The 27,206-nt window shown below is 41.6% G+C and overlaps 1 pseudogene; it reads right to left on the bottom strand.

Moving 5' to 3' along the window:
* Positions 1–268: 268 nt before the first annotated feature.
* Positions 269–27,206, bottom strand: part of LOC140845487 (relaxin receptor 2-like) — a 43,875-nt pseudogene continuing 16,937 nt past the window's right edge.

The following is a 27,206-nucleotide window of genomic DNA, read 5'->3' as shown; positions in this document are numbered from 1 at the left end:
CCTGTTTGGAATCTGTTCTTCTGACATTAAGTAAAAGCCTAGAAGGCAAATGGTACTGGGCTTCGTCCGTCTACCTCTCTGGTCATATGCTAGGTGTCATAGCCTGTATGATGTTCTGCTTTCAAAGTTGCTACTCCCCCGCCTCCGTAGGGCTGGACTTGAGAAATCCTGGCTCAGAAATCCTGGGCTAGCAATTCAGCAGTAAGCTGCTGATTTAATTTGACATGGAAAAAGTAAAGAAAGCCATGTTCTTATGGCCACACTGGAATTGCATGTCATGAATGTCTTTATTTTATGGACAGTGCACCTCAGTTTAAAAGCAGAGCAAGCAGTGCCCACATGCGGGCCTGGTAGGTTGGTAGTGCTGACTAGCTAGAGACCAGCTGCACAACAGCCTCCTGTTAGTTGATTCACTAGTGCATTTCAAGGATGCAGGGTGAGAAGAACCCTCAGGTACAGTTCTCAGCACAGCTTGTAAGTAGTAAAGCTGCCGCCAGAATGCAGTCCCAGCGGGCATTCGGTTGTGCCCTCCTTGCAGAAAGCTTGGCCGTTGGTAAAGCTGAAAGGCTTTGTAGATGTCATTGTCCAAGTGCTGTACTTTTTTATAGGTAGCCCACCAATGTCCAGTGAGACAAAACCATTATTAGGAAATTGGTTTCCCCATACTATTGCCAAGGGCTATTTTGTTCAGAACCCCAAGTTTAAGTGAACAGGAATCATCTGTCCACACAACGGACATGGATAAACTCTTGTTTTTAGGTTTGAAAATTGATTTCCTTTGATGTTTGTGCAGCAGCTGTTTAAACTTGTCCTTGAAGAGCTGGCTGTGAGTGTGTAGACGATGGGGTTCAAGGCACTGTTGACCAGCAGGAAGAAAATGACCACCCAGGAAGTGATTGTGCCTGGAGAAGGAAGCAGAGAATGAAAAGCAGAAGTTGGCATTTTAAAGAGACACAAAATGCACATGACCTTGTGTAGTCAGGGGTATTTTTGAGAAGGCTGCCTAGTTCCTTTAAGTTTTCTCTCACCTTATTGAATATTTATGGAAGCTATGAATTCAAGTTCCTACCATTTAACATCTCTGAATGTCAGTAACCACTTCGTGAGTTGTTGTGAGGCCAACGGAGAGGAAATGTGTGAATGCATTTCACAAACTATAAATTGGTATGTAGTGGTATTTTTGTTATTATTGCCTTTCCTTATAAAAAATAAGAAAATGAGGGAATCATTCTTAACCAGTGGAACAGTGTTCAGGAAACTGTGGAGCTGGGTCAGATCTGACCTTGACCCTAACTGCAGCCCTGAAGGCCTTCTTGCCCCCCTCATATTCCAGGGGTTCTGAGAAGACAGGACTCTGACAGTTTGAAGGGCAGAAAGGAAGGCATCTCCAAACTTAAGGAAGTCCTTTTATGTAGAGCCTCACAAATGCTAAAAGAATATTAAGGGAAAGATGCCACAAAATGTTCTTTGTGAGGATAAAATCTGGGATGATGCTGTACCTTCCGAATACATCATTTGCTTGGTTCGGAGGAAGTGGATTTCCCTGTTACGTGCAGCTAAGACGCCTCTTAGCTATGTCACTGTGGGCAAACTGTCTCAGCTCCCTAGACCTCCCCTGCCTTCTGTGTGAAAGGGGGCCCCCGTAACTTACTGGATGGACGTCAGGGGCCTGGGCCAGTGTCAGCTCTGCTGACATCCCTTTTCAGCATCAGTGCCTGAGGCTGATTCTCCACTCCACCCCCAGTAGGAGGCCTCCTCCCCCTTTTCAAAGAGCTCCAGATAGAAGCTGGATGGTGAGACCAGAGGTACTATGCCTCTCACTCTCTGTCATCCCCCCTGTAATTTTCTTACCCTGCAAACCCCGTGACTTGTTCCTCTTTGCCCTCTTCCTTCCTTCCAACCTTTCTGGTTTTCTCCTTTTTTCTGATTCTTCTCTGAGTGCTCACCTGACCTGTCCCCAGTCTCCTTTCTCTATGTCTACCCCCCTTTCTTCCCAACCCATCTTCTCTTTATTGTCCCTATTTATTTATTTTTAACTGGAAAGAATAGGGAAGAAAAAGATCTATATTTGGCATATCTTAGACTTATTAAAGTTTCATATTAGTATATTATTTGACTTTAATTTTTAAAAAAGGAGAAACTAGGCACAGTTCATGACTGAAAAAAAAACAGGGTAAGTTGCTTTTTGCCTGTTGGGTCCACCAAGGAACCAGCTCAGGAAAGAGACTTCCCACTCAGTGTCATGGGGACACTCTCAGGACTCCCCTGATATTGCAGGGCTAATGCTGGCTTATCTTTTTGGTCTGACCCCACTGCTGTCGGTGACATGAAGCCTCCACCAGAGTTCTTGGTGGAGACCAGAATGGGCTTAGGACAGTGGGTGCATTTCTGGCAACACCGTGGGAAGCCAGGCAAGGAAGAAGGGGCTTAGCCAGATGTGAAGAAGATTTCTAGGTGCACTGAGCTGTTCAAGACAAACCTCAAAGTACACACTATAAAAATAGAGAACGGCAGTGTGGTCTGATAATGTTTTCACAAGACATTTTTTCTGATTCCAGTTCCCCACCATGATCTGAAATGTCTTAGTCTCCCAGAGGATGATGACTGCTCTTGCTGCCATCAGATACCCTTGATCACCTATCATCTCCTGATTCTAAATCAGAGAATGTTGTGGGCTGAATAGCATTCCCCCAAGTTCATATGTTGAAATCCTGCCCTCCCAGAACCTCAGAGTGTGATTATATTTGGAGATTGGGCCTTCAAAATTTTAGGTTGAGTCCATTAGGAAGGGCCTTCTTCCAATCTGATGGGTGTCCTTATAAGAATGGAAGTCTTGGATACACACAGAGACACTGAGTATGTGCACCAGAGAGGGGACCCCATGAGGACCCCGTGAGAAGGTGGCTACACTGAGGAGAAGCCAAGGAGAGAGGCCCCCACAGGAATCTGCCGACACCTTATCCTGGTGCAAGAAATGCATTTCTGCTGTGTAAGTCTACGGTATTTGTTATGACAGCCCCAGCAGACTAGCACAAGGAGAGAAACCCTTAAGGAGTTAACAGATTCAAAGAACATTAAAACTGGGAGGCATCTGAGAGACCATCTGGGAACAGCCTGGGTGAGATGAGGTGAGGTCCTAAGTTCCCTCAGTGGCAAGGTCAGGACAGGAACCCAGGACTCCTGCCTCGCCCGGTCCTTCTCCCACCACACGGGCTGCCTCTTCCACAGCCAGCTCTGTGGAGGAGAAGGGCACTGAAAGGTGTAGAAAGAGGAGCCAGGGAGGATGACACCCCACCAGCCCGATCTACCACTCTCGGACCAACTCAGCATCTTTACCTGAAAAAGCATATATTCAATAACATTATGTGGAAAGACAAACCAGACGTGGTCTCTCCTCTCCCGAAGCTTATAATCTGAAGGGGGCAATGAATACACTTAGAAAGTACTACTGATCTGAGGCAGTTCAAATGAAGCTAGTAAGTAAAATGCAAACAGGATATAGCTGACATTTAAGCAACTGGATTGAATGGGAGAGGGGTGGAGAGAGGTCCGGAAGGGGGAGTATTTGGGGTGAACCTTGAGGGATGAGAAGGGGTGTTTAGGAGGCTATTTACTGGTTGAAAGTACAATCCAGATGGAGGCAACAGCTTCGGCAAAGGTAGAACATCAAGGAAAGGCAGATTTTTTAAAAGGCCAATAATTCTAATGGGCCTGGATCACAGAATTAATGAGGGTCAGGTGAGAAGTGAGAAATATTTTAGTGCCAATCCCAGCATTTGGACTTCACTCCATGAGGAATGGAGGCCAAAGGACATCTTGGTCCTGTTGAATTTGCAGTGTAGGATGTAGAAGTTGAGATGTCCAGGAAGCTGCAGTTGACTTGAGACTGTCCATTAGGTTCCTCATCTGGGACATGAGCACTTAATTAACTCTTCTCTTCAGGGATCAGGGATCTCACACACATTCTCATGGCTTCTGCTCCCACCACCCAGGAAGGGCTTTGGAGTAGCTAACCCTTATCAACCTCCTGGATCTCCACTTCTACATCTTCCATGGCTCTAGGTCCATCTCTGCCTTGTTATGAGACTAAGCTGACAGGTTAAGGGGATGCTGTGTGTCATTTTGCAGTGAGGCATTTGACAAGGCCTCCCATGACTTTGTGTACAAGCCAGAGGGGCATAAATTGTGACAGCTGTTACTTGTAAATTCATCATTCTTTTATAAGAGCTTCCGACATGTCAACCACATGCTTGATGCCAGGGTACCAAGACAAATAAGCACAATTTCTGCTCTGGTTGAACTCTCCAAGGAGATTTGCGATAGCCTGAAACAATGAGTTGAAGATGATCACAAACTCTGGTTCACAGGAAGGCAGCCGAGAGCTCTGGGTGGCCCCTAGATGGCTATGACTTCCAGGTCCCAGAAAGGGCGACCTGATAAATTTCTAACTAGTGTGAGGGTTTGCAAACATCTAGTACTCCACAGAGTGGAGCCCAGTGTGACAACCACAGGGCTGGGTCAGACACAGACTGGTGGTTCTTAACCAGAGGTGTATGTGTGCCTCAGGGTCACCTAGGCAAGTTTTCCACAACACCCATGTATATCCCTTTGTCCCTATAGGTTAAACTAAGAAGCTCAGGGTGGAACCTGCACATGTTCATTTTGATATTTTATGTGTACAGTTGGTCAAGAACCATTATATGTCTCAGGTAGGAGCAAGACACTAAGAGTTAATGTTTTTCTAGCTCCTGTTTTTTGTTATTCTTGTCTGAATTGCACTCCTACCCAGTTGGTATCTTAGAATACTGATTATAAAGCATTGAGGGAAATAACTGGTTGTACTGAAGTTGTACGTATTTATGGAGCATTTACTATACATAAGTCATTGTATTTTGACCTTGCCAAACAAAGAGCATAAGAAGGCACAATGTACTGCGGAATAACCGAAGGGACTGACCTGGTATTTCCACCTGGAAGAGGGAAAGAATTTTAATGACAAACACAGGAATCCAGCAGATGGCATCAGAGAACACTATAAAAAAGAAGCGATTTGCAACGGCCACCTCTCTTCCAATGTGATTCTTCACATCCGAAGTTTGCAAGGCAGTTTTTTGAATGGAACCGAACATGATAGTATAGGAAAAGATGATGATGAGAAAAGCCAGCAAGTTCACACCTGTTGGGAAAAGTTCACACCTTTTAACATTTCAGGTGCATAAATCAACAGGAAAAACATTGTATTACTTAGGTGTTCAATATGGTGCCTCTTATGCTGTATTTCTAAGGAGCATTCTTTTGTATAAGCCCAGTGTTAATCAGCTAAAACCCTAAATCCAGGGCTCTGTGCTGGGAAAAGCAAAAGGAATTGAGCTTGCCAGATCAAAAAGATACCTCAAATACAAAAACGTTTTATAAAGAATTATAGAACTCCAAGATTCAGAGCTAGGTATGTATCATGAGGTAAATTTTAACTTTTTTGAAACAGGGAAAAGCTATTTTTGTTTTTAGCTCTCTGCAAATTCAAACCTTAAGGGATTACTGTAATCATATATATATATATATATATATATATATATATATGTAAATAAAATAAATATGACCCCATTCCTTTATCTTACAAATATGAATAAGATGATCTTGGAATATCAAGAAGATAATAGCCCCAGGAACAGTATTACTGTTTTTTGGTCTTAAATGAAAGTACTACATAAAACAAAAATACATTATTGTTTTTCTTCAGATTGCTTACTGTACCTTAAACTATCATAACCTGTTAGACATGTTTTAGAAAAAAAGACACAAGAAAAAAAACTTTTAAATTTAACTATATGACTTCTTCAGGGTCAGATACGTTCAGAAGACTCTCACTTAACATCACCATCCTATTATGCTGACTTCTAAGTCACTTTGTTGTATTCCTACTACAATAAAAAATCCCAGGAGCGATCATATAATTCTTCATTGTGAGCATAATACTGGAACATACTTTCAAAGTTGTTTTAAAAAAATGTTCATCTGAATCTAGACTCTGTGGAAGATGGGCAAACTCTAAGGGAAAATTCTATAGATTCACGGTGGTCTGCTGTTTTTATCCAAAACCTTCATATTCCACAGAATCTCATAGTAAAGTCACACTATAGAAGTTTATAAAATTGGTGTATCTTGGGCCTCCTGTCAGGAAGTTTAATTAATAAATAAAAACAACTGTTAAGGAGAACCCTCTGGGACAAATTGTGAAAACAGACTTACAGAAAGGCTCAAAAGTGTATGTTCTGAAAACCCCACAGGTCCGTAAGAAGCTAACAACCAAGGAGCCTGGGGGCGGGGCGTGTGGAAACTACTCTCCTCGCAGCTTTCCTCTAAATCTAATTCTATTCTCAAATAAATAATTTAAAACTGTGTTTTCTTATGTTCTTCAGGCAGAAAAAAGGGCTCCAGGAGTCATCATCCAGGTGAGCCGTGGGTATAGAGATGATGATGTGTGCGCGCGGGGGGTGCGTGGGCGCATGAGTGCACGTGTGTGTGCACATGTGTGTTTGCATGCTGTAGGTCTTTGTCTGGAGCATATCCCCTCTTAGCCTCCTCCCTGCCCCTAACTGAGTTCCAGCTGCACCCAGTTTCTTTCGCCTTTCGTCTCGGCCTGTTCCTTGGCTTTGGGCCTTGAGATCCACTGTCTTTTCCTGGAAAGGACGTCACCTGGCTAGTGCCTCCTAACCCTTTGGGCTTCAGTTGGGAGTCATTTCTGTTGGGAAGCCTGTTGGGCCCTGCGATTTGGGGCTCCTAGAATGTCCTGCTCTCCTCCTTCGTGGTTTTGTCAGCCTGTGACGGAAGGATGTTGACTTGTCTTCATCCTCCTTTCTGGCTGTAGGTCTGTGAGGGCCCATCTGTTGTATCTCCAGTCCGCAAGGGAGTGCGTGGCCTATAGTAAGTGCTTATTAAATCCTTGTTGAATCAGTGAATGTAAAGGAGCATACGTGTGTGTCTGTGAATGTGTCTGGCATGCACCAATGCTGGGAACAGCTTACCATATCCTGGTGTAACATATCTCTGAAAAATAACTACAAAACAGGGTGGTATGTGAAGAGTGTTATCAAAATGGCACCAAAAAAGTGTATTTTTCAGAGAGGGAGGGGAAGGAATCACTGGAGAAGAGATGGGGACAGTGGTTAGAACCATTCTCTGATTAGTTTAAACTTGTTCTTGCAGTAGCAGGGAGTCATAGAAGGTCTCTGAGCAGAGGCACCCAGTCTTTTTGGCACCCAAGTGGTGAGCAGATAAAGAAAAATAAGGCCCCCTACAGGCGAAAAGACCAATAAGAGCTGATGTAATAATTCCAGGCTGAGATTGTCAGGTTTTTAAGGAAGGTAATAGCAGTAGGTAGAGACTGGAAGAAATAGAAGACAGGCATATTTTGATGTAAAATATTTGATGAAAAAGAAAGGGTTATAAAGCATATTGACCACTTAGCTGAGGGGAATTGAAATGCTAAGAAACAGAGGACATGAGAATGGCCTTAACTTGAAGCAGAAGAGATACCTGTTGGAAAATAAGAAATGTGTTTTTTTAACATTAAATGCCTGATCTTCTCATTCATCTGTTACAGAGAAGGTGGGGGCTTCTTTTCTAAAAAATTAGGAGAAATTAAAACCTTGATCACTCTTACATTGCCGACTTTAGAACTACACTCACCAAGATAATAAATCTTCTTGGTGTTTCATATAGATAATCTCCTGCTAGTGAGTTTCCATAATTTCATCATTATTATTTATCTAATTCATTCTAGGTTGTAAAACAGAATATGAGTTCGAATAACTTGGTAGGGTTACAGGACAAGGCGCTAAAATAGAATTCCTTCAGCTCATAGTCACTACGTGAAAAGCAAAGGGTCTTAGAGATAATGCAAGATCAGCCAGAGATCCAGACAGTGTTTTTGTTTCCCCTGCTGAATCTCTATAATAACAAGTTTAATAAACATTTCCATACATATGCAGCAAGAACTTTTCTTTAGGAACGCACACAGTCTTGTGTACTTTCTGAGATAGACAAACATGCCTTTGCTGAACTTTCTGCTATTTCTACTGCAATTCATTTGTCCAGGAAATGAAAAAATGTAATTTACCTAGGAAAATGCCCAGAGAATATCCTTTGCTCCCGACGTCTTCTGTTTGGTCATAATAAAGGGGGAAACAGACTCCATTTTTTCCATAAAAGTTTCCAAAATAATCCTCATTCCAAAAGGGAATCACCGCTATTAAAAACCCCACGATCCAGATGCCCAAGAGGATGACCGGAGGTCTGCCGTTTTCCAGGACGAAGGTTACTGAAGGGAAAGACAATGGCCAGGAACTTCTCCAGAGTCAAGTAGGTCAGCAAGAGCACGGAGACATTGGTGGACAGCAAGGCCAGGAACCCCATGAGGCGTCACTGCAAGCTCTCCATCCACAGCAGCGCGTACTTCTGATACTGCCCGCGGTATTTTATATGGGAAAAGCCAATGAAGAACAGATAGACGCCCATCAGGCAGTCTGCACCTGTTGGGGGACCAGTACAGAGTGTGTGGTTGCCCCGAATCTCTGGTGCTCCCACCTAGATCTACATCTTTCATCCTGTATTAAATAGACGTCAGTAACACCTACAACTCTACCTGGAAAGCAACGGACTTCAAGTAAATGTAATGCTTTTAAAGTACCACCTCGGATCTTTGTTTGATCATTTAAAAGAACAGTGGTGGTGGTGGGGGTGTAATTTTGTGAGGGGAGTTAGTTTTTAAACAGTAGATACGTATTACACAGTTAATCAAGGGAAATATTTTCTGGGCTTGAGGAGCATTGGTGCTATTATAATTGAAGGTTAAACAAAGCTTAGTTTTATGACCCATGACCTGTCCTCTGCATCCATCCTTGACTCATTGGTTCCTCGTGACCCCATTTCTAAGACATAACTGCTAGGAGTAGGTGCTCGATCACTGCAAACCTATGCAATATAGAACAGAGTGGCCCAAGGGAACAGTGCCTTCATACTTAGAAAAATGAATTGCCCAGCATATATAATTCACATTAAATGCCATTGCTGAAGGCCAATATATGTCTAGTCACAGCTCACAGAAGATAAAAAACATACTTACAACAAAGGATTTTGATGGACATAGCGTGAGTCGTATTTTCAGCTTTAATGATAGATCTCATGCCAAAGATAAAAAGATTTCCAAGGCAGGTTATGAAAGCTACAACCCAGACAAATATTCTGAGGATATTGTAAGCCAAGAGGTCCTCAAATGAAGAAATGCCGTCAGTCAAGGGCATACATATTCGGACATGGGGAGCATAGGAGCAGTATCAAAAGTTTTTAAAATAACTAAAGTGAAAGGGAAAAAAAAGAGTCACTTTACATGCAATGACACAATGAGCAGCTGCAATCCCATGAGCTCTGTTAGGTGTGTGACTTCACTAGATCTGTTTGTATTTGTTTAGTAGTGATAATGTAACTATAGAGCTCTTTATTCAATACTACTCTACCCTGGGTAATGTTCTCGTTTTAAAAATGAAGAACTGAAAAGACAAATGAATTCGGTGTCTTGTCAGAGGCAAGTCAGGGGAGGACATGAGATTGAAAGTGTCTGGGACCCTGTATTTTCCCCCGCATCATATTGGACTCTTCTCTAGGGTTTTATAAAAAGGAGATTGCTACTGCTAAATTCATCTTTACCAACAGTCAGGCTCTTGTGTTCGGGGTGTAAGGGACCCAGAGTAACTCATTAGGAGCATTCCTGCATTGCACTTAGTTTTAAATAGACTCACTTAAGCCAGGCCTCCTTTTCCCTGACATGGGCAGGAAGGGAGGGTCTCTGCCACTAGGAAAATTCAGTCTCACTGGGGCTGGGAGGAGAAGCAGCGGCCTTAAACACAGATTTCTGATCAGGGCCTGGAAAGACTTAAAATAATGTCTAGAGGGAAAGGTAGGTTTACGTGTGATCACTGTATTTATGACGTAGGTGTGTGCAGTCTCGAGGTGTTTGAACTGGGAGGTCATTTGGTTTATTGATAGTCCCCAAATATCTGTGTTTAGGATTTTCTCCCATAAAACTCATTCTATGAATTTTTTTTCACCATATTTTCAAGTTCATTTCTTTCCATCTTTTTTTCTGTCATCTCCCCATTCAGTTTCTGGACCAGCAAGTTAGACAAAGCTTTATCTGGCCCTGGCGGGACTGGCCCCTGAGGCCTCACTGCCTCCCTTCCTCACTCTCTCCATCCAGACATGCTGACCGTCTAATTCTCAAGCAGGCCAGGCTCATCCCCTGCCCAGGGCAGCTCTTGGGCTGCTCCTTCTGCCTGGAAGGTTCTTCCCCCAGATATGGGCAGGGCTGCCTTCTCCCTCCCTCCAGGTCAGCTCAAATGTCACGTCTCTCTGATACCCCTTCGTCTTGCTTTACTTTTCCTCACTGAATTTATGAACTTTTTGAGCATTGACTTCTTTACTCTGAATGGCAACTCCATGGGGCAGCCACTCGTGTCTCCTGTTCAGCCCCGTGTTCTCAGATCCAGCACAGAGCCTGACCCCTGGGAAGTCCTTAGTACTCAGCAAATACTTAGGTGAACAAAGGAATGATGGGTAATTTGGTTCTGGGCATGTCAGGTAGAGAACCAGGAGACAATCCCTGACCTTAAGTAACTTCCTGTCTAGAGTCCTGATATCATTTGTGCAGTTAAATGCATTTGACATATAATTCTTTTGCTTTCCTCTTCCCTGGAGCCTCCTGGTTCTTTCAGGATTCCACTGTGTCCACTATGTTCAGAGAGAGCCAGCCAGCATCTCTCAGAGACACAACCTCTCCTCCCACTGTGGCTATGGCGCTGGTTGGAAGGTGTAACCAACTGACACATTTTCTGCCAATCATTGGTCCTTCTTGACCTCATCCTCAAGTTTACATGTTAAAGCAGTAGCTTCTCCATCAAATTCTGAAGAGGTTGCATTTCTCTATTTTAAAACGACCTCACATTCTGAGTGCAACAAGGACATGACACCTTCCTTAACTATTTATCTTCTGGTGCCACAGAAAGAGGTGTGGTGAAAACCATGTAGTGTACATCAAATGCTTGTCTTGTAGCAATCCACCTGCTGCACAGATATAAACAAAATGTTCTCCCAAAAGAGCACCTTGGCACCAACCATTTCATCCACTGGCTGCACCCAACTTGTAATCTTAGATCAGAATCCTCCCTATTGTTGTGGATAACAAGGGTTAACTTTTGAGATTATGAACACATAGATTATGCAGTTGATAAAGAAATGATCATGTCATAAGCACATATATTAACACAACTTCCATAGTGCACTTTAGCCAAATCTAGTAAAGTGACTTATCAAAAACTATGATAAAGATTAATTACCTCAATTTTGCAGTGCACTTAGTAACAGTAACACCTGAAATTTATTATAGCACCTTTCTTCCTAGGGACTCAAACCATAGAGCAGCCGACTGCTCATTCATGTGAGGTGAATTAATGATTCCAGGCCTCCTGAATACCATTTAGCCAGCGACTTCATCTCATGTAATATGTGGCACTCTGGTACCCTGATCTCTTAGTGGGCCTCAATTGGATAAACAGCGTGTTTCCAGAGAGAACTGTCATTCGTGTCAGCACATCACAATATTGAACTCTATTTGAACAGGGACCAAAGGTGACAAAATTAAAAAGTTCTCAATAAAAAGACTTTTCTTGCATAAAAACACATTGCAGTGATACATTAGACAGTTTACACTAAAACACAGGTAACATTGCATCATACTTTCTTCTCCATTTTTTCATGCATACATACATGTGAGAAAGATTCTTCATAGGCTCAAACATTTGTGTATGTATATTTGGAATCTCTATCCCTTCCAGGTCTCTGGAAAATATGCACAATAGGTTGCATGTTTTTAGGGCTGAACTTTTTAGCAATTACATTCTGTCTCATATCAGAAATGCCATGTTTAAAAATCTCATGTTACCAATTCATATCAGGATTTGAAAATTTTACAGGTAGTCTCTTAGAAAATTGCCATTTCTCTTTATGCCCCCTGTAGTTCCAAGCTGATGTGTCCCTTACTGTGCAGAATGACATTGTAATAGAATGCACTTGTTCCTTTAATTTAAACATGGCAGATGTGATTTGTGTGATTATGAAATTGGCCTTATGGTTTCATTTTATAAACCATGTGCATTTAGGGTCTCAGACAGAAGCTGATATTTCCAACCAAAGAATATCACTGAAGCAAGTATTGTGAGGATGTGGATTTAATCACATTATAATTTCATGACAGGCCTATGTGTCCTTAGAGGGAACACCAGGGAAGCAGTATGAGCAGCTTCAATTCAGGATAATTGTTCTTAAGACAACAGTGTGAAGGGTAATTCCTTTCACTCCTGCAGGCCCCATCAGTGGCTCTCAGAGGGCTGTAAGGAGAACCCCTATGCTCCTCACTTATCCAGAAGCTTCTTCCAATATGGATGCTTTGAAGACCCTAGGACGGCATGAATTAAGGGAGCCTGCCATGTTCTCAGCAAACACAGGTGGAGAGAGAAAAATCTAAAAAGGCAGAGCCTTACCCCTTTAGGGTTTATTTGGAAAGATGTTTGATTCTCAATTACTTTCTTTTTGGCTAATCCAAATAAGGATTTCTTGGCATGGCTCTGAGTTTTCCTTTGCCCACTGTGTACTTCAGAGAGGAACTGCCCTGTTCTTTGGCAGTCAGGGATGAAATTTAGGGGAGAAATTATACACTGAATCATCAGAGGGTCAGTCCATTTGAAAGGATGCCCCCCTTCTCTCTTCTGTTCCCCAGCTTTCTCCTAGACTTGTCACCACTGTTAGCTTTACAATGGATGGTGAGATTATGTGATTACAAGCTCATAATTTCCAAAACTGCAGAGACCACTGTCTCCTGGGTGCCAAAGAGTGCTATGAATAAGTGGGTGGCCAATAAATATCTGCGAAGTCAACGTGTGAGTCTTTAGGAAAAAAGGAATGAGACAATAAAGAAAGGAGAAACATTGTTTAAGTGCGGAGTAGGTCATCGCTACTCCAACTTGTAGAATGGCCTGATGTGGTGACATGGCGTCTCAGCCTCAGAATTCAGTGTGTGCTGAGTGCAGGGAAGAGTCACTCAGCCTGCGTCCTGGGGTCTGTTTTCATATTTAAAAACAATGTGTCATTTATATTTTTTGCTTTTGTATTCTAACTTCTTGAGAGCTGGAACCCAGTCTGTTCCATCAGCAGATGTTCCCTAATATCTTTGAGAGAGAACCTAAATCTTGCAGTATTTTCCAATAGAAAATGATTTATCAAGAATAAAAAAAGTATGGTGTTAAAGATGGGTCTTTGGGATGAAATGAAGTCAGACATTAGGCTGAGATCGGGTCATGTAGTAGAAACAACATGTTTCTGTGCAGAACAAACAAGCAAGCTTCAGCTCACAAGGGCTGTTTGTGGGAAAGGAATCATGAAGCTCGGATGATGAATGGCAGAATTCTTGGCACTGAAGCCAAACATGTTTGAAATTCTAAAACACTACACAAAATGAATTGTCTGTTCCTATTTGTGGGATAGTTTTTTTCTCTACTGATAGAAGAGTAAAAAGCATGCTCTGTAGATCAAGATCAAGTGGACGGTTTTAGCAAAAGGGACAAGGAAAACACAGGTGAATCTTAATTTGTTCTTTTCCAACTGTTTGGTAGCAACACTATTGAAAATTCAATTCTTTGGGAAACTTTAAGATGAGACTCTTGCATATGAACCAGTTTTCAGGAAGGAATTATATCTAGCTTCAAAAGCAGAAAGGGTCTTCACATAATTTGAATGGTTAAAAAAAAGATTCAGTACATACTCCATGGTAACGTCTTTGAATACATGTTTTATGGTAACAACAGTATTTGCAACTGCCTGAGGATGCAGGCTCAAGTCAGAAGCCTTCATGTATATTAAATACACCCACTTAAACATAAATTTGGGTCTAAGTATATCCACTCAAATGATAATCAACATCCTATTAAATTTCACTTACAGAGACTGGAGTTGTTCAAGGTTTTCAAACTGGTTCTTATGGAGATATAAAAGAGGATTGGATGACAGATTCCTTTAGGAATTAGAAGGAGGAAGAAAGAAGCATGAGAACATTATTATTTCAAAGATCAAGATGTTGCCATTTCAATCTGATGAGAGTAGGAAAAACTTACAATTTTTGTAGAAGCATGAGGTTTTCAAAAATGTGGGGTGGTAGCTCCATTATCATATTGCTAGACAGGTCCCTGTGGGTGACAGTGAAAGAGGCAATTACATTGGAAATAAATGACATACTTATTACTCTTCATAATTATCATCATCCCATTTGACATAACAGAAAATATGCTCCACTTTACCCAACCTGATAACTGGTTACCCAACTAGCCAAATGGGTGTGGTTCTCCATCATTCTCAGATGTGATACTTTGCTCATCCAGTTCCTGCCTGGAATTTACCCTCAGCCCTTCTCCAGCACATTCCTAAACTGGCTTCAACATTTACTTTGATTTATTTCCTCTGTTTTATGTACCCTATGTACACTTTGATTTCTCCATTGTTTTTGTGATTTCTACTTGGTTCATGTATGATGATATCTTGTTTATCCAACTATACTGTAAGCTTTCTGAAGTTAAGACCTTCATCTTCAACTTATTTCTCATTCCAACTAAGATAGTATTGGCCACACAGTATCTGCCCAGATAACCTTGAATGAATAAATTCACACATTTTTAACTTATTTTAATATGGTACTATTTTTCACAGGAAACTGAGAATTTAGAACTGAATATAATAGGACTGTCCAATCTGGAAAGAATCATAGGGAAGTATTTCTACAGAATGTGGAAAAGAGATGTCTTAAGACCCAGAAGAAATCAGGGATCTTTAGGGGTCCAAAATATCCCTCTGAGTCAGAGAAGATGTTAAGAGTGAAACAGATGTGAAGTTGCCTAAGAGTCAAAGAAAAGATCCTGTTTTTTGGAGCTGCTGATATGTGGGAGTTACAAACAACTAGGACTTAGGTCTTTCACAGAGGGAGCTTACAACTAGGGTAAGCAACTAGACTATAAAGCTAGGATGGAACCAAGTGCTATTACAGAAGTACAGATAAACACCAAGGAAGAAGTCGTCAAAGTGGGCCTGGGAAATTAGGAAGTGTTTGGTCAAAGCTTGGTGATTTTTATGGGTGGAATAAAAGAAGAGGATCGTTCAGGTGAGGGTTAAGCAGGGTCAGAGAAACAGACATTGGTAATTCAGGACATCTGCAGGAGTCAGCAAATGGTCCAACGTGGGTAGAGGGGGAAATGTATGGGAAGATATGGAGACAAAATGGGAAGGCCAAGGGTACATTCTGAAGCAGGGTTTCCCATAGTATGTCCAGGCGTCAGGATCAGGGAGGGTGCTGGCAAAGAGCATATTCACGGTGTCCACTCCAGAAGCATTAGGCGAGAATCTCTGGAAGGGAGCCTGGTAATCTGCAATGTAAAGCCCATATCCCGTGTGGTTCTTCTGAACATTAACATTCAAGAACTGCGTCAAAGACTTTGCTCAACAGCAGGCACCAAGGAGCGAGGACATTAAACAGCACGGTGGCATATGTCCCATGTTCTGACTGTGGGATGATGATTCTTTCAGAAGCCTGAAAAGTCATAGAGGCTAAGGAGAGAGACCAGGCCGGAGTCTCTGGCCCTGTCCCAGGGGGGACCTGCTGGGCCTTCAACGGGGCACAGGCAGGGCTTGCGGTCAGCTAGGGTATGAGGAGTAGAGATGGGCAGAGGGAGACGGAGCCGCCTTCCAGCCGGCTGCTAGGAAGGATGCTGATAGCACTAGGACAGCAAGTCCGGGGGAAGAAGCTGGCAGTGGGGTAAGGGTCATGTACAAATTACTTCTGAGGTGCTGCTTTGACATCCCAGTGGAGACATCCTGGGAATTCTGGGAATTTTGATCTGATGCTCCAGATGTGAGGAGCACACCTGGGTCGTGTGCAGAAGGAAAGCCACAGGTATGCAGGTGGAGAGAGCGTGCCAGCAGAGCAAGAGGACGGTGATCTTGTGCACCCAGAACACGTTGAAGTGTCTATTGAAAAGTCAAGTTGAAAATCAAGGACAGTCTTTCGTGGGGAACAGACTTTAGTGGCCTCACCTAAGTGTGCTTATTGCTCTCTGGGAGGGGTGTCTTGAATTCCCTCCACCCGTGTAACCCGAATTCAAGTGTCCCTGTGAGGAATGAGTGAGCTCTTCTGAGGGAGCTGTGTGTAATTTTTTGCCATCGCATGATAACATTTTCAGTTCTAATACACGGTCTTGCACAAAGTAAGTACTCCTAAATATTTGTGGGTTTGACTTATGATACTTACTTATTAGATTGAGTTATCTTAATTATTTGAGAATTACTTTTCAAATTCTCTTACCAAGTTATTTTTTTCCCCAGCCCTTTCTGGATGTCAGTACAAGGCATACAGAATGGGGGAGAGATTAATTTAGAAATTATTTTCCATTTTTAGGATTTAGATCAAGAGAATGATTTCTCTACCTTAATTGCTATGATTTGTAATGTAACAGACTTAATTTTAACTTCCAGTGATACATAATTGCATTAGTAGCAATGAATTAATAGCAAGCCAGATGCTTTTTACAAGGCTCAGATCTACAAACATATATTTGGACAGAAAAAATTACACAAGCTCTCTGAATATTTTTCAGTGAACCTACTACTACTCTTCATGCTGGATATTTGTATTTTTTTCATGTACCCTAGAGGCAATAAGTGTCTTCATTCCTTTGTTCCATTATAATTCATATTATGTCAGTCAGTCACTTATTCATTAAGCAAACATTTAGTGAGAATTAACTATATTCCAGCCATTAGACATGATGATCCCTGAGTTTAAGGAGCTATGGAAAACTCATTTATCCCAAAGACACACACACACACACACACACACACACACACACACACACACACACACACACACACATATATATGAAATAACCCAAAGAAAATAGGGAAATTTGAGTAGGTTAAATCCATATTAAGCCCACTGTCCAATTTCCATTTGCTTTTGGTGTTAGGATAATGTTGGTTTTCTTAATTGATTTTGAATATCCGGTATTCTGCAGGATTTTGATTGCTGCTAGTGGAAAGGCAGTCTCACTTAGTCATTTAAGTTTATAATCTAAGAAGAAGCAATCAGATTCTTCTGGTAGACAGTGCTACTTACAGTTCTCCTAAATTTTTTAATGAGGCAAATGTCGTCTCTGGAACAAAATCAATTTGATTTCTAGGCAGAAACCTGCAAGACACGGTGAGAGTCAGCCCTGGTATTTGCGTCTGGCGTAACCGCCCGCTCTCACTGGGAGCTGCCATTGATCTGGGTGTAACTTAATGAGCCTCCTTTGAAGTCCTGAAGTGAGGCATGTTCTGTGGCTGAGCACAGGCAGGAGTTTCTCACAGAGGATACCCGGATGTCCAGGAACTGCTGCCATAACTAATTGGGGGTGCTGGGTGTGGTCTATAAAGTGGCACCTTGTTTGGATTCTCGTTACCTTAGAAAGTGTTTATTTCCTAATATTCCCAGGTGTAATGTCAAGTCTGGACATTGTTAATAGTTTTCAGAGAGGCTGTGAGACAATCCTTGCATAAGGAATGTTCCTGAGGAGAAGATCAGGAAAAGCAATGCTCGAACCAACCTCATAGCAGTTTCTGGGGCCACAGACAAATTTTAAATGTGGTGGGGGGATGGTGTTTTTACATTTCCTTTGTCTAGAAATGTACTCCTCCAAGCATAACAGCAAAAGGACGGGGTCAGCAGCTAACTGCCTTACAGAGGTGTTAACACATAAGATGATGAGTATGAAAGTGATGCAAAAGCTACATGGAGCTATCAAAAAAAATAGAAGCTGTCAATGTAATTTGTTTGGTTTCAGTGTTCTTTCTCGTTATCCATGAGAAAAATAAATAAATTCTGCATCTCCTAAGTGGGATAGCTTCTTTCCTCATTAAATATGCTAATCTGAAATCTCATTAATAAATACACACCCTGGAAGTAGCCTTATCTCTTCCTTTGTTGGAGAAGAGGGGTTAAACCACTAGGAATGGATATACTCTTATTTTTCTTTTCCAGCCATCCACCCAGCCAACAAACTACCAAGTGCTTACTACATGTGGACAACTAAGGCTAAAACAAAGGCAAAATTCTTCACTTTCTAAGCTTACCAGTGCAAAAGTTGCCCGTTAACTCATCTTTCCGCCTTCCTGACTCCATAGAAACATAATCAGTAATCAGAATCACCAATCAGAACCTTTGGCCAATCAGAGTACATTAGACAGTCTTCCTTTTAGAATAAAATTATGGCTTTCTTCTTTAGAAAGAGAGAGAGAGAGACATCAAGTAATCAGTGTGATTGGCAGTGACAACTAATTGTCGATTAGCTAACCACTTTCACACACATTATCCCATTTCCTTGGTGATGATGGGCTGGGTACCAGTTCATCGGAGAGGATGCACAGAAATGATGATTGCCCTCAGATAAAAGGAGAGCCGCTGGAGACTTAAATGGTGGGCGATTGAGCATAAGGCTCAGCCCCACCATCAGGATCAAAACCCATGTATTCATTTTCTAATACTGCAGTGTCAGACCAAGGCTGAACACAGAACACAACTTTAAAATTCCTTGTCAATATTTTCATGTGATTTCCAAATCCTTTGGTCTTCCCCTCATTTGCTGAATTCCATTGTGTACTTACAGCACAGTGAGTGAACTGCATGACAGAAAGGTGGAATTCGTAAGGTATTTTATTCCATTGCCTTCCAAATCCCTAGAAAGTGTGGAGGAAAAACATTTTTAATGTTTTTGCACAAATCATATATCTAGAGGCACCTTTGTTGATATAACAGCTCTGAGCTTTATTTTTAATTCATTCCAAGGTTTATGTCTATCTCCTAATTATTGTGGGGCTGGTTTAATGCACATTATGCCTCCTTTTCCCTTCCGATTAATATTAGAACTTAATAAAATTGAGGAAAAGAACAGCCGATCATTTTACTGAGCGTTTCTCTGTGCTGAATACCATGCTATTAATTACTATAATATCGCCACAATAATAGCAGTAACTATAATGTATTGGGCTTTGATGGTACCAGGTGCTGTTCTGAGGGCCTAACACAGCACTCCCCCTAAGCTGGTATCATTACCCCCCTTTTAACATAAGAGGAATTTGAGGCTTGGAAGTGCACTTTCCTTCCTGTCACATAGCTGATAAGCAGTGGGACTGACCTCGTTATCCAGGTCTGTCTGAATGTAAACACTGACCATGGCATCATAGACCGTTACCTCCCTCATTTCCCCCCAACATCAGGAGGATATTTTTGTATCTATTTTGCTGAAGGGGAAATTCAGGCCAAAGTGCCTTCCAAATACTGAATTGCAGAGTCAGGATGCGTGTCCCATCCTGGGAGGTGGAAAGCCAGGGCTCTCTCTGTGGGAGGCCAGGGACGCTGTTGCTGAACACAGTGCTGCTACCAGGGTGGCTGTGGGGGGCCTCTGTTCCCTGGAAACTTATTAGAAATGAAGATTCTGGGCTCCACCGCAGACCCTGGATCTTAAACCATAGGACTGAGGTCCAACCGTCTATGCTAACAAATGCTCGCCTTGTTTGTGATGCACGCTGATGCTGGAGAAGCCCTGGTGGAGAGATGACACTGTGCCAATGGCTCCTTAAACAGGGGCAGCACACGTACCCCGGGAACGCCCTCGGCTACACTGCTGCATTGCTGCTTCCTGCAGGGCCTCAGAACGAGAGTGTTGACTTTTCTGCCAACTTGTATTTATAGTTAGTCTTGGACAGTCTTCCTTACATATGATAGTAGCTATTTTGCTGCCTTTGAACCTTACTCAAGTTCATACTGAAACCACCAATCCATTTGTCATTTCCCTTGAAACCCTATTTTAAAGCCATTTAGGAGGTCTTGTAGGAGCTCAATATTTTTTTCACTGTCAAAATATGGATTAAAATAATAAGCACTGTAGCCTCTTAAAAGTCTGAATCTCGTTAAATGGGAAAAATGTTTTTATGTCCCACAAGTGTTAAGAGAGTGACATACTCACAGTAGACCTCTATTGACTTAAAAGCCTTTTGGTGGCAGGTGTATAAATAAATACAAAAAATAATCAGTAAATAAATACAAGGTATCATCTTATAGGTACCCTGATTTCGCAATGAGCGGAGGGGACAGTACAGTCACATGTCACAGGGCAGGGAGTCACTGGCTGTGACAGTATTGCCTGTCTCAGGAGACTGAGAAGGTGAATATGACAGGGAACGGCAGGTAGTGGTGGGGAAACTTTACATAAGCGAGACTTACATAAATGCTTTAATGACGTATTGGTTAAAAGCTAACAAGGAATAGAAATGGTTTAGCACATTCATTTAATAAGGATTTGTTGAGCACTTATTATGTGTTGATCATGGTGTCAATATCAGGATATAAAATCACAAGATAGGTTTCTGCCCTCAGAATTTACAGAACCCTACAGGGAAAACAAGTAAATGAACGATTCTATGCTGATAGTACTGTGAGATAGGGGTGTGGTGTAGACAATGGGTGGCTTGCTGGAAGTCTGTTCATGGTGTAACGGGAACATGGAGGCAGCCACGGAAATTGGTTGGTATGTCCGGGGTGGCTTCCTGGAGTGATGCTTAAGTGGACTTTTGAAGGAAATGTTGGAGTTAATCAAAGGAATAACTGAGTAAGACTGTCCAAGGTGAAGGAACAGTATGTGCTCAGGAAATTGATCAGAGGAGCTGTGGATTGGTGGCACATGAGGGGGGCAGGGAAAGAGACTAGATGGGGGGAGGGACAGAAAATGAGAGGTCCTGAGTGCTTCGGGGGGGAGTTTGAACTTTACCCTGACAGCTGTGGGAATTCTCCAAAGATTTAAACCAGGAAGTAACAATGGGATTTGGGGTCTGGAAAGAAGATCATGGATGGGCTTTTTTGGTAATCATGAATTAACTTCAGGATTACTTTCCTTAATCCAGTCAAATAGCAAATTAACCCCTAAATGCATACTCACATCCAGTTGAGGTGAGGCATTTGGGTGCACATCTCCTTGGGAAGGGCTTCCAAGTGGTTATTAACCATAGACCTGAACACAAATAAGACATTAGAAACACAGTGACCTGCCACTTTGCAAACAGTATTTTTACTGTTTCCACAAATTGAAAATGTGCATGCTAAAATCGATAAAGTAGGATGAAGAATAAAAATGTAACTGCCTCTTCAGAATGGCCTCTAGACATGGATATGGTGTCGGTAAGGGAGCAGACGTCACAGAAACCACAAATGGAAAAGTACGATCTACCACCTAGGAATAAATATGCACTTTAATTTTATGAAATGAATCAAAAGTATATATTGGGTAATAACTTTGAAGTCTATGGTAATTTTCCTTGTGAATTTCAAATTTACAATCATTTCCAGCATCGTACATCCAAAGTTTCTTTTTAAGGGAAACACTAATCATTTCTAATATTAAAGTGCTGCATTGGAAACTGCATTAAATCTAAGAAGTGAGAATAGGAGGCATTTGGGGAGAGAAAACAGCTCATCAGCATGTTAAGCGGCATGATTAATTTATGATATTGTGGCTCCATTTGACAAATGGAAAAATAATGAGCTATATGATCAACTGTAAAGGAACATAATAAAACCCTGCTGATAAATCATTCCAGTGTATTAATAAGCACGGAAAATGTAATTATGAGAACAGCTCTGTAGGATGAAGATTTTAGGATTTTCAGTGACTCTTGCTGGGCACAGGCACATTTTACTCTGTTAAAAATGTAGTTGGAGCTGACCCCCTGGGAGATTCTAACAGACTTATATGTAGTCAGGAGATAAACATGAATAGTATCTTTGGTCAAAAACTGCAGATAAAAACATGCCTGAGGACTAAAGGAAATTAAAAAAGAAATCAACTGGTAGACTCAAAATATACCTGGAGATACGGCCAGGAAGTAGCAACAGTAATATTGTGGCTGGAAAGACAGGAAAGGTTTTGAGTAATACAAATTTTAACTTGATTTTTTTAAAGCCCTGTGCGTAAGCTAGTGTTTGGTGTCCTTGCAATTTATAGACAGATGTATCGAAATGTAGAGGAATACTTACAGGAAAAATAAGGACTTCAATCCTGTAAACAACCGCTGTGAAATTCTGGCAATTGGATTGTCGTCTAGAATTCTGACAAAACACATCACAAACACGTCCAGCATCAGAGACATTTGTGGAATGAAAGCAGAAAAAAATAAAAGGCCTATGACGATCCTGCTTCCCCCAACACCTGCCCTTGATCTTGCTGCCCTTCCACACTCGGCACCCTTCTCTCCCTCAAGAGCGTTTCCGGCTCCCCATGGTTGGAGCTGTCCTTTGCTCCAAATCCCTACAAGCCCCTTGCCAGCACTTGTCAGGTCTATGCTGCTTGCTTCCTCTTCCTGCTTCCACCTCCCACTGGACTTAAAGACCCAGGTCATACCCTTCACCTCTGGATACTTGGGTCTGGCACAAGCTGCACTGATTGACTGACTGAGTACGGGCTCCATAAATGCTTAGACCTACTGACTGACCAAATGAAGAATGAATGGACAAAGGCTCAGGAAATCACGAATGGTTCAGCGGTCTCATGACGTTCATGTGATTATAACGTCTGTACAAACTCATGAAGGGCTTTGAAGATGAAAGACTGAAAATATTTAAATATTCAAATCTCTGGTTTTTAACTATATATGGTGTTTTCCTAGAAAATATTAGATGAAGGGGAAATTTGCCTTCCTTCCCTTTCCCTTGGAAGCTAGGTACCATTTCATCTTCCTCTCAGAATTCCTGATGTAGGATTTAGAGAGGGAGTTAACATGAGCACCTACTATATGCCAGGGGCTCTGCATGTGGCACTTCATATGTGCACTGTGATTTAATCCTCACAACAGGACTCTTCAAAAGTAATTAGGACTACAGTTTACAGATGAGAAAAAAGAGGTCTAAGGAGACTAAGAGCATTGCCTGGAACATTAAGCATGGGGCCACGGCATATCCAAGGATCTGCATGAAGCTGACGTCCTGGCTTTGCCCCCTAGACCAGGCCAACCTATGGAAACTGGGCAAATACAGAGAGCTCTGGAACTGATGGAAACAAACACAGGTATCTGGGCTGGAGCTGCGGGCTCAGGCTGGAAAGTGGTGAAACGCCAGGAACTATCATATTTTCAGACTTTTCTATGAATGCTCTGGAAATCACAAAAGTCCTGAACTGGCTTACTTTTCTGGTGAGTGGTTCTCAACAGATGGCATTCCCCCAGGGGCATTGGAAATGTCTGGAGATACTGTGGGTTGTCACAACTCTGGAAGCGAGAGCTGCTGGCATCTGGTGGGGTAGAGAGACCACAGATGCTGCCTACCACCCTAAAATACACAGGATATATTTTCCCCACACTCCAGTCAAAGAATTATCTGGCCCCAAATACCAATAGAGTTGAGATTGAGAAAACCTGCTGTGGGTAAACACCGATGGATGGGCCAAGAAGGCCCCCTGCTGGGCTCAGAAGGCCCCCTGGAAAAGCATGGTGCCAGTTTCCTCACACACAACTTTCATTCGACATGCCATTATCTGAATTGCTTGGGTAAAGTGCTCCAGATTGTATGACAATCAGAAAAACAAGATACACAAATGGAATTAAGACCAGGATCCTTTGTGGAGGAAGAAAGAGCTAGCATACTTACAGCCAAGTGAGCTGATGCAAGTCTTTGAATACTCCAGGTCTTAGAGCTGTAATGCAGTTGTGGCTGAGATACCTACAAACAGCATGGGTGAGTTAATTAGGTAAACTCTATACTGTCTGTCATTCACATATAATTAGAATATGAGCTTCTCATGATGATTATGAAGTATGGACATCTGTTTCTGAAAGCACTCTGCCGGCTGAGCAGAAGAGGAAAAATCAAAACACAACCAAGAAATACAGATATCCCCAAGCCTAGTGTTTGCAATCCTGGGGCCAGTCCTGGAAAGTGCCTCAGAATAGTGTGTGGAATATTACAGTATGTTAGAGTATGACTGTAATAAATATGTGGGGCGATTTTTGCTTTTGTCCTTTTGGGTCATATCCCTAAAAGTCTAGCATTTTAAGGAAGTACATAGGTAAGTTATCAAGGGTTAGAAAAAATAAAATGCTCAAGAATTGTGGAAATAAGCCTCACTTGAGAAGATAAGGTTAAGGAGAACCTTTGCATCCACCTTATGGTAAAACTAGGAATCTTTTAATAATTCCTTCAGGGTAATAACTAATCTAAGTACTTTGTGATAACCTGTTCCTCCTGTTTCTTTATAGTCAAATCATCCCTTTTAAATATACCATTCTACCCTTTAATCTATACTGAAAATTGTACTCATAATATAATTATAAAGAAGTTACTCACAATATTTGCAGATTATGTAATCCAAAATATGCTTTCCTGGATACGTGTCTAATACAGTTATGCTGCAGGAATCTGGTAGGAATAAGACAAATGCCATGTGATTACGGTTTTTGTACTTAGTAGGCTGTTGGGTGGGCTCTCCACTTTCTTTACCTAAAGACAATTTATGAAACTGGTTTATAAACTCCCAAACCCTATTCTCATGTTGAACCCAGCCAATGCATGCTGTCCCCCTAGCACCCCTCCAGTGAGACTCAGGCGTGCATGATTTGGACCATGGAACTCCAGTGCGATGTGTTGGTGGAGGGAACTAGTCCTGTTGCCACAAACCGGAAGTCTGGGGGCCTTCTTGTTCTGACTTGCTGGAGTCTCACACCACGTGAGACTGGCCAGCCTCTCACTGCTGAGCTGTCTTGCTCTCTCTGCTCAGAGTTCCACCCTGAACTCCTCATTAACTCCCCAAAACAGAGAGGGCAAGTCTTAATCATTTCTATTTTGAGATACAGAGTGAGAAGCACAAAGCCAGCTAGCGAGGTCCCAAGTAGCATCAGTAGTTGAACTGGGGCTAGTATACACAGGGTCATGCCTTGTTTAACCTCTGAAGCAATTTAGCAATATAGTATTGATTCAATAATAGCACTGTTGGAAGCAATCTAAGTAAATAATTTCCATTTCCTGTGCTCATTATACAATGGGAGGTTAGCCCTGAATTCATATTTTCTGAAGACCTTTCAGGACAGGAAATAATATCACTAATAATAGTAACGAATGGCACATAGTCCTTTGAATGACTTTCCTTTCTCTTTTTTTATTTGGTTTGGCTCTTGCTATATATAATATGTAGCATTTACTTGTTACGTTACTTCACTGCAAATCTATGCTGAAACATATGCTCATTCAGCCACCTGTGAATTTTGTTATGCCACAATTATTTCCTAGCAAAACTTCCCAGCCTTTGAGTCATGAATGTTGTACCAGGTATGCCAGGATATTGAAGCCCTCAGCCCAATAGACAGCTAGGTAAAGAGGAGACGAGGCTCCAGTTACCAGCAAACCCATTTTTTTTACCTTAAATGTTGAACAAATATTGTCATTTTATCTGTGTACTGCCACGTGGAAAGATCGGTACTACAGAGCACCTGCAATACACCCATAGCAGTTCAGAAAGCATCAATTTCTCTCCTACAAAGTAGACCGGAATCCCAGAAGACCTTGTGCCATTCATTCCAAACCCACAGTCTCTGGACGGTGTCTGTGAGAAGATGCTTCCCATTGCAACATAAATTCTGCCTTTGGTTTAAAGTTCTACTATGAATAAAATAAACCCATATAGATCATTATCCATTTCAGCATTTTCAAAGCCCTTGCAGTGATGTAATGAAAGTTAATATGATAAATTATGTTACAACAGCATGTGAAAAAGGGAACAGCATATATTATAAGAAAGGTATATTGAAGTTCCTCCTAAATATAAAATGTACTACCTATCTAGTGCTGTTTACATTTTATTCAGGGTAAGTAATTCAAAAGCACCATGCACATTTTACCCACATGTTGTCAGTACTGAAGGGATGCATGTAATCGTGAGTTCTGAATTTGACCTTGTGCATTTGATCTGCATGACTCATCTGACATGTACAGCCTAACTGCCTTCCTGACCGTGAGTTAAGATTCCAATGCCTACAATAATAAAGCCTCCAGTCTTCTATTTAGTCAGCTTGCTGGCACCCTGTTGAGAACTGGAGTCCCAGATATCTTGTCTCAGACTTAGGCTGCTGCATTTTCACTTGATCCCCTAGCACCTGCTTTCTTCTTTGTGGAATAGTAGCTAGGTGAATATAAGGGGAAACTCAGAAACATGACAATTTGGCAATGGTGTCCTCTTTTTATACAGAGCTGAGATAGGAGCCCATTTAATATACTTTACATGAAATGGCTTTTCTAAGAATAACTTACTAGTTCATGAATTCCTGCTGTTTCAGCTGTCAGGGATTTTCAAGCAGAAATGCCAGGAATTTATGTACCTGAAACTAGAGCAAATAAATGCTGTAATGACATGTGTGTTTATAGGCTATTTTTTAATCCAACATTTTGCATTCATGAGTCAGGCAGACTTGAATTACATTTTGCTGCCAATAATTGCATTGAATAAGAACCAGTTTAAGAAGGAATTCCTGGTTTATGTAAGGTTTATATTACAATGAGGAGGAAAATTGCTGTTGGTTTCCATGGTAGCAGTGATAAACTATTATAGTCAATCTCCTGAGTTATATTTTATTTCTCTGAAAGGTCATCTGAAATTGCTCCCCTCCATGCAATGTTAGAAAGGCTGGATATAGTAAAAGATTATTAAAATGAATAAACTGATCAGTAGTAAAAGCATTCAGATAAGTTGAGCAAGAGTTACCCATCTGGCAACTAGAATTTCATTTTGATTTAGGAATTTGTTTTTCTGGATGCCTAAATGACCTCTATTCCACTGTGAATATTTACAGCATTCCAGACCAGAGAGTTACTTAGCATTAAATATTAAATTTGGTGACCTCCTAGGATCTATCCCAATACAACTTAAAAATGAATATTAAGTTTATTGGTTCAATACAATCTAAACCACACCTTTGGGTAGGCCTTTTCCTTGGTCAAACAGAATAAAACTGAAATTCTTTAGCCAGGAATTTAAAGGTCCTACAAT

This window comes from Manis javanica, chromosome 1 (genome assembly GCF_040802235.1).
Source record: "Manis javanica isolate MJ-LG chromosome 1, MJ_LKY, whole genome shotgun sequence".
Taxonomy (NCBI): Eukaryota; Metazoa; Chordata; class Mammalia; order Pholidota; family Manidae; genus Manis; species Manis javanica.
Note: the sequence above shows the minus strand (reverse complement) of the source record. Positions and strands in the feature narration are given on the sequence as shown.